General features: G+C 40.0%; 1 long non-coding RNA gene across 1 annotated transcript; it reads right to left on the bottom strand.

Annotated features, from left to right (window-relative positions):
* Positions 1 to 5,860: 5,860 nt before the first annotated feature.
* On the bottom strand, positions 5,861 to 6,909 carry LOC125299749. The gene is made up of 3 exons (XR_007194440.1): positions 6,821 to 6,909; positions 6,191 to 6,361; positions 5,861 to 5,980 (listed from the first exon to the last, which is right to left on the bottom strand). It is a non-coding gene; the product is annotated as an uncharacterized LOC125299749 (long non-coding RNA).
* Between the last annotated feature and the right edge of the window lie 1,378 nt (positions 6,910 to 8,287).

The following is an 8,287-nucleotide window of genomic DNA, read 5'->3' as shown; positions in this document are numbered from 1 at the left end:
ACAATGGAAAAAATGTTGCAGTAGTGGGACGCTTGAAAATTAATGTTAATGCCGCCGCTTCGACAATTAGACGCCAATGTCTAAGTAGTGGCATGTCGGAATAGCTGCATGTAACCCTAAGAGGGATTTATACTCAAAAGGTGCATGTCATTGAAGACGTCATTAAAGGAATGCATCATGGTCGGAAACATTCATTAACGATGTTACCATCCAAAGATACAGTTAGAACGGTGAAAACAAGAACATTATTTAGCAATTGTTTAGTTAAGGCATAACTTGGATTATTATAACAACGCATAATTATCCCATTTTTTTGTATCTGCAAATCGCTGAACTGTCTACTTTTGTGACAGGCCAACAGTAGGCTGTGTAGCCTATTGTTTTTGTGCTACCAGTTAGCCATGAGTATTTGTCATACTATGTAGCATTCAGTAGCCTACACCAGCCTTACCATCCTTTTTTTGGTATATAAATGTATGGAACTGGTCTTCCTGCTGCTTTGATCCTAACCTTCGCACTGTAGTTGAATGTATAAAAGATGGATAATGTCCTCTGATTTCATTGTACTCTTTATTTCACGAGCAATAAAGCAAACTTTCCGTTCAACACAAGATTCTTCACTGTATGACCGCAGATAACGTTCTTGCAGAGCAGCTAGCTGCTCATTGGTTCACCGTTGGCACCAAATTCCAGAGCCTCTGGCTAGACCCGCCCACTTAAACGGAGGACCTTCTTCCCTTGCCCATTGAAAACGACAGGATTCATTCACGAGCCACTGGGGTCTGAAGCATTTATAATGGACTTCAATGAGGGGCTTGAGGAAGCTCCTCCATACAGTAATTTTCAATTGCGATAGGGGGTGCTGTTGGCATTTTGACCTAGGGGAACGATTTTTGTTCATTCAAAGTGTTGATGCAAATAGTAATATTAACAGTAATTTATCAGATTAGTAATTCACTTTATATATTTTGTATTTTTCTCTAAAATTTTAGGGAGGGTGTTCCTCCCTTTCCTCAATGAAGGAGCCTCCTCTGATATATGCATACACATACATACCCTTCTTGCAGAGATCCTGGTAAATATATAAATTCAACCCTTTGCTGAGCCTTGTCACTCACACCATGATCTCTGTTTAGGTCCTGTAATATTTCGTTGTACAGTTCTTGGTCCTGCTTTCCCATTAATCCAAAGTAGAGCAATCTGAACACAGGTACCATTCTTTTAGTGTTGATCCCTACATCATAAGATGACAACCAGCAATCGGAGACAAATTGCTGGGGATTGGTGGCAGGTATGTCCAGGAACTCTGCTGTTTCTTTCAGGTATGCCAACTGCAAGTAAAGACATAACATATATTACACTACTAGCAACACTCAAAACAGTTAATAAACTAGTTAGAAACTGATTTTTCATAAAAAATTAAACTCATGCTCAGATACCTGATCTGGTGCCCATTGATGGTCTGTGTGGACGTCTGCAAAGAGCTGCTCCAAGTAGTTCTCAAAAGGTTCTGCAAATCTCTTTGCAGCGTTGTGGACCTGATGGCAAGAGTCACCATCCACATCAAGCAGAGTGGGACAATGCCCGTCTCGGATCCTTGTCTCACGACATGACCCAGTGTCCTTGTAGTATGCATGCAAGTCTATCTAGCACAGCTAATATTAATATCAGTGAATCACACTCGCTTCCCGTCTAAGTTTGTCATCCAACAAAGCTAGATATGATTTTTCATACATGTGTTTTCATGTCATACTGGAGTCTTTCGATGGATTCTAAATGAAATCAGGTCCGTGGCTCTCCAAAAGAGCCTCTTGGGATGTAACTTTTACAGACAGACTTACAGACACATAGTCTACAATGAAAGCAACAAGAGGAATGAAATTATGATTTATTTATTTATTTTTGGACAACGTAGGCTACCGGTAAGTAAAGCGACACAGGTTCGTGGATATGACAGTTGCGATTTCGGTTTCGAAACGCATATAGTTACAGCCCTATTGTATAGGCCTACTGTCCTGTCCTGTTTTAGGCCTACTAACACCCCACCTGTGGCCTGTTTTGAGATGGTGGTAAACAGGTCTTGATTTCACAACAAATTAACTTGTCTAGCTCTCTGACTGAGCAAAAACAACATAGCTTTTGTGTATGTATGCCATTTTAGACAGTTCAATGTCATCATGCGTCTCATACATTCAACCTCACTAAATTTGGCAGGAGTGTATTAGGCACAATGTTCGTTTCCAGGGGTGGGTGGGGAAATTTCCATTAGTTAGCTGTTTAATGATTACTGGGGTTGTTATTGTCCAACTGGCTACACTTTAAAAGACATGTAGACATTAAAGGGATGATGTCAGTCCTTTTGATTTTCCCTTCATCCATGACCAGTCCACCTCAGTAACAGCTTATCTCTTATCACAGTGGTCCCCAAACTACAGCCCGCCGCCTCATTTTAGGTGGCCCCCCAAAACACGTCCGTGGTATATAGGATCCGGCCCGCACGGGAGGACGACATCGTCAAACTATAACCTCCGTAATTTCCCCCATTCATTCTCTATGGCGGGTCTTAACAGTACACATGTAATACTCTTTTTGTCCACTGGTGGTTGTTTTGGCGCTGTTTCGCGTTTGCCATCGAAAACGGAATGAAATGTATAGTAGGCCTACTGTACCTGCAAACAATGTAAGAGGCCTCTGCTGACTGCATCAGTGCTCAAAGTATTCTAAAAGTTTATCAATTAATTGTTAATAACTAACTAACTTCTATTCAAGTCATAATTCTGGAACTTTCTGGTATAATTATTTATATTTTTTATTCACTCGTTCAAATATTCATACAGAGTTCACAAAGTTCTCATCAGGTGAGTGAAAGTTAGAATGGTGGTCATTTCACATGTTTCTGCCACCACTTCATAAAACTCATAGTTTGAGAACTTTAAATTTGTAGGATATTGCTTGTTCACAACTTGAGCTGTGTATGCAAAATTCAGAGTTCAAAATATACTTTTGGGACCCCTTCTTATAGTTTTGAGGATGCTATTATTAGTATTATTTCATTTGAGCTACATTTTACACTGATATGGCAAGATGGCAATATAAACACAGATAACAATGGTATTAAATTGCAATAGCCTATAGATTAAATGTAATGGAATATTCAACTAAGGTAGACTGCCTTTGTTCACAGCCCTAAGCTATTTATGGTTACTGATATACTCCGAGTATCTGGCCCTCGGAAGAAAAGGTTTGGGGGACCACCGTCTTATGACAACTCTTTCACTACCCTTTTTTATAATCCATCATAAACACCTGTGTTAGCACTGTTATTTCTTTGTAATCCATTATGAACACTTTTTCCTATAAGTAATGGTAAGACTTTGTCTACGATAGACTTTTGCTCTCATGCTTGCCTGGATGCTTGTGTGCATGTAACCTGTCTCCGGTGTCGTGAATTAAGCTTTGTACTCTGCCGTACAGTCAGCTTGCCTGTGAGTAACGGAATACATGTACCGGCGTTACGTATTCAAAATACAAATTATGAGTAACTGTATTATGTTACGGTTATAATTTAAATAGTTGGTATTTAGAATACAGTTACATTGTTGAAATCAATGGATTACATGACGATACTTCTCTGTTTCATAAGTTTATTCACACTATAAATAAATGAAGGCAACTCAATTTCCCAGAAGCTCCTGAAAGCAATCTATGATGAAATGGTTTCCATGTTTAAATCCAAGCCCCGCAATCTTGCACTAGCCTCACATTGCACCCGTCAAAACGCAGCCAGCGCGCATTATGGACGCGTCATCGGAGACCCTGAAATGAATGCTTGCACAGCAAATTACATTTACATTCACAGTGATTACATTTGCAGGTCATTTGCGTTCCACCCGTCATATGCGCCCCTCACTTGTACTGGGTTGATGCCACCGAAAAATCTCACAGGCACACCTTAATTATAATTTCTAGCTACGCCCTTAAAGTAGCTTTTTTTTTTTTTATTAGCCTAGTTGTCTGCTGTAGTCTTAGTGATCACCTTGCTATTTTATAGTTGTATCAGTAGCTTAGTTGACTTTACATTCTCCTATGTGGGCCTAATACTTCAGCCATTTAGAACAGGGGCCTCATTACAGAAACTTCCTAACTCTGAAATCCTATCCTAACTTAAGTTAGGAAGGCATTTAGGGGTTTTGGTATTACAGAAGCAGGTTTCCTAACTTAACTTAGGAATTTAGCCATTACAGAATCATCCTAAGTTAGGTTGCCATTCACCCTGTCCTAAATCAAAATAACTGTCACTAACTGAAAAAAATATGGCAGCAGCACTGCTTGTAGGCATCTTTGACAATGAAGATGAACACATTAACAGAAATGTAATGGCAGAAAGGCTACTTAGACCGCATAATGATGTGTTAAATTTTCCGGACCGTGTTTTAATTTCATTTTATCCTCTGCCAAGACATTTAATTTTGAATTTGGTGGAAGAACTACGTCCAGTTCTGTAGAGGCCTACAAGGAGACATAGAGCCTTGCCAGTGCTTGTGCAGGTAACAATGCTCTGCGTTGTTTTGCCAAGGGTGACTTCCAGACTGAGGTTGCAAGCCTGTCTTCGGTGTCACAGCCGTGTATTTCACGCAAACCCATGGAAGTCACCAAAGCCATCTGCAATCTGGCACCAAATTATATTCAGTTTCCGCATGGAGAAGAGCTTCTGCGGATAAAGGAGTTTTTACAACTGAGTGGAATGCCAGGGGTAATTGGGCTTATTGATGGGTCACTTTTTCCAATCAAAGCTCCAAGTGAGCCGGCATACGTGTGCCGTTAAGGATGCCATGCCATTAACGTTCAGGCCATAGGGGACCAAAATATGGTTATACAGCATTTGTTGGCAAAGTGGCCTGGATCCATCCATGATTCATTCATATTCAACACCAGGTAGGTCCTTGACACTAACATAAATTATTGTTTTACAGACTTCATTATATACATATTCATTATCCACTCGAATACTATTTAAAATATTAAATGTGCCCATTTACAGTGATATCAATGCTTACCTGAGTAAGGGCAGGGCAAGTGGATGGCTTTTGGGACTCTGGATACCCCTTGAAACCCTACCTAATGACACCAGTCATGAATGAGCAGACAGAGGCAGAAAGGAAGTATAATGTGGCACACAAAAGGTGCCGTAGCCGTCAGGAGAGGCTTTATGGTATATGGAAAGGAAGGTGAGACATACTGCTTTGATGCATTCAATAGTGTAGATAAGGAGTGTGTAGTAACCCTGAAGAAGAAGCTAGTGTTAAACTATACACTTCAAAAGCAATGTAGCAAATGTATAAGTTTAATATGATTTAATATTAATATGGACTATAACATCATACCAAAAATTAAAGCATGTTACCATGATGGCAATACAAACTAACTGGTTAATTGGTGCACTGCTGGTTAATTTATGTTGTTGTAGATGGAGATGCCATGATAAGAGTGGGGGATACAGTATCTTCAGTATTCCCCTGAGAGAGTGGTGATGTTTGTGAAAGCCACTGCTGTGCTGCACAACATATGCAGGATGGCTAATCTCCCGGACCCTGAAAACATCCCGGCTGAAGATGAGGAGGAAGGCCATGATGGCATAGGCCTACATGATGGTGCACAGACTGGCAGAACTGCCAGAAACAACTTAATTGCACATTATTTTACAAGATAATTAAAGACAAAACATTGCAGTTTGATTTAAAATATTTATTTTTGACAATATTAAATAAATACATTTAACTAAGTGTGCATTGTTTTATAGTTCAGAGAGATCAACAATGTTGTTCCCTCGATTTTTTAAATACTCCATGAATTTGAATTTTTCTTTTTCCAATTGCAGTCTCTCCTTATCAATATTTACTTTTTCTCTCATTACCAGCAGCTTCTCCTTCTCCAACTCCAGAAGCTCCTCTTGTAAGGCCTATGTGCTTCTTCTTCTTAGCTGTAGAGAAGAATTAAAAACTGTGAATGAAAAACTGTGAATCTTAGATTCAGAATCTAGGCACCTTTCCTTGAACAGCATAGACTAAACGGGACATTATATACCTCAACTGTTCATATGGAGTAGCCTACAGTTGAGACAGCATCATTGTAAAAATGCACCTCATAGCCTATTTATTTTAAATTACCATCAACGTTGAATTCGACTTACCAGGTGATGGGATGACAATTGCTGGTGGCAGATTCATAGTGTCACACTCTGAATCCATCAGCGTTAATATGACCCTTCTCGATTCAGGGTCAGACGATGTCGACTGACACACCTCGCCACTTCTCTGCTCACACAGCTCATCCAGTCCCACCTACGTGTCAGTTGCAATGCCTATGATACACAAATGATTTCACGTTAGGGAGTTGTCAGCGTTGGCTTTTCTTTTGCTGTCTACATAGCTTTAGGCCTACATAGACTGTATTTTGTCTGGTTCGACACATGTAACATGTAGCTTCTGGTGGCCCTATTGTAGGGTTACTATGTAGTCACTCCTCCAGGTAGCTGCTACATTTTAGATTATCATCGTTACATCGTAGCACTAGCTAGCTGACGTCTGTAGCCTGCTACACCGCCCCCAAAATGTAGACACACACTGACACAAGTTGACATTAATTGATACTAATTATGAGGTCCACTCTTTAGGTGTATGCCCAACCTAACCTTAGCGCTAGCGTTCTTGTTGTTTAGACATATGTCTTAGTGAAGACAAACTTTAATAACATTTAGTTGGGATTGCCAAGCTAGCAGCTGGCTAATTTGCGATGGAAGCTAGTGCTGAAATCAACTTACCTTCGGTGTAAACTTGACCCATGACGACCAGGATCTTCTCCTCCAGTGAGGTTAGGGGCTTCACTTCGGGCAAACCAGCCCCCCGTCTTTGCTTGGTCCCTCCTTTCAGGGGCGCAGCTACCCATTTTTGAGGGGTATGCAACAACAATATTGCCCCCAAAAAAAAACCCACAAACAACTAAAGCAAAACAAAAGGCCAATAATTTACACTATTACTGTACATTAGTGTCTATTGAATATGTTTTTAAAGAAATGCTACTAATTTGATGTTTAACTTGATGTTATACTTGATAAGTATCAGGGCTCTACAGTGCGCCCATTTCACTCGCACATGCGAGTAAAAATGATGGCGTGCGAGTGCAAAAAAATATATAGGCGCACTGGTGCGAATGACTTCTAACCATGTTAGTGTTTGTCTACAAAATACACCGCAACATCGAGAAACATTACTGGTGCAAACCATAGAATCACGTCGCGAATGCAGCATAAAAACTACACCTCCCATCAACGTTAGCAGTTTCGCGTTGTGACTCGCTAGTAGTCGCTTCTATCATATCCAAGAGCGCGCAGAAAAAGCGGAAAGTTAGACTAGCCAGCCAAGATGCAAAGATTGAAGAAATTAGTGCTTCTATCCACCGAATTCATCAGATATAGGAGGAACAGGATGAGATTCTGAGAATGCAGTGAGAGAAGGAAAGGTAACCTAACATGCCTTTTAGCCCAGTAGACGTATTGGCTGCAATATGCAAAATATAGCTGTAGCGAATAGGCACAAAAGTAGCCTCCCGTAATACTCCCATTTTATTCAAAGGTAGAACGCTACTGACAATTCCAGGCTTCCACGCATGCTTGCTTGTTTACACCGAATACAAGCTGAAGTGCAAAACGAAAGTAGGCCTAACGTTTGCCTACTACCCCCATCAATGAAGATATTTCAAATAAAAGGATAAAAAAATATACATCCTTGATAGCCTATGTTGGGTTTTGTGGAAGAGAACATGGACTGTTTTAGTAGTAGTATTAGGCAGTATGCAGTCAGATAGGTCACCATGGGCATATTTGGATTAGCTACAGATGGATTCACAAATAAATAAATTAGCCTACATTTGGCAGGATACTTGATATACAGGCTAAATGCAAATATGGCAATGTATTATATTATTTTACATTAACAAAATGTAGGAAAATAGAACAGACTGAAAATAAAGTAGGCACTGATCTTTAAAATCCTGTTTCCTGTAGCCTAAATGTTGTCAGTCATTCTTAATATTTGCAATTGGTGCACTGGCATGATTAACTGTTAGCTGGAGTATAATGTTAGATTATGTGTAAGTTAAGTACAGAACTGACTGTGCGCCCAAATTTTTGTCTGTGCTCCTACATTTTTTAACTTGGGCGCACAAGTGCTCCTGGAAAAAAATGTTAGTGTAGAGCCCTGAGTATTGATAAATGGTGCATTGTCACTTT

Source organism: Alosa alosa, chromosome 8 (assembly GCF_017589495.1).
Source record: "Alosa alosa isolate M-15738 ecotype Scorff River chromosome 8, AALO_Geno_1.1, whole genome shotgun sequence".
NCBI lineage: Eukaryota > Metazoa > Chordata > Actinopteri > Clupeiformes > Clupeidae > Alosa > Alosa alosa.
Note: the sequence above shows the minus strand (reverse complement) of the source record. Positions and strands in the feature narration are given on the sequence as shown.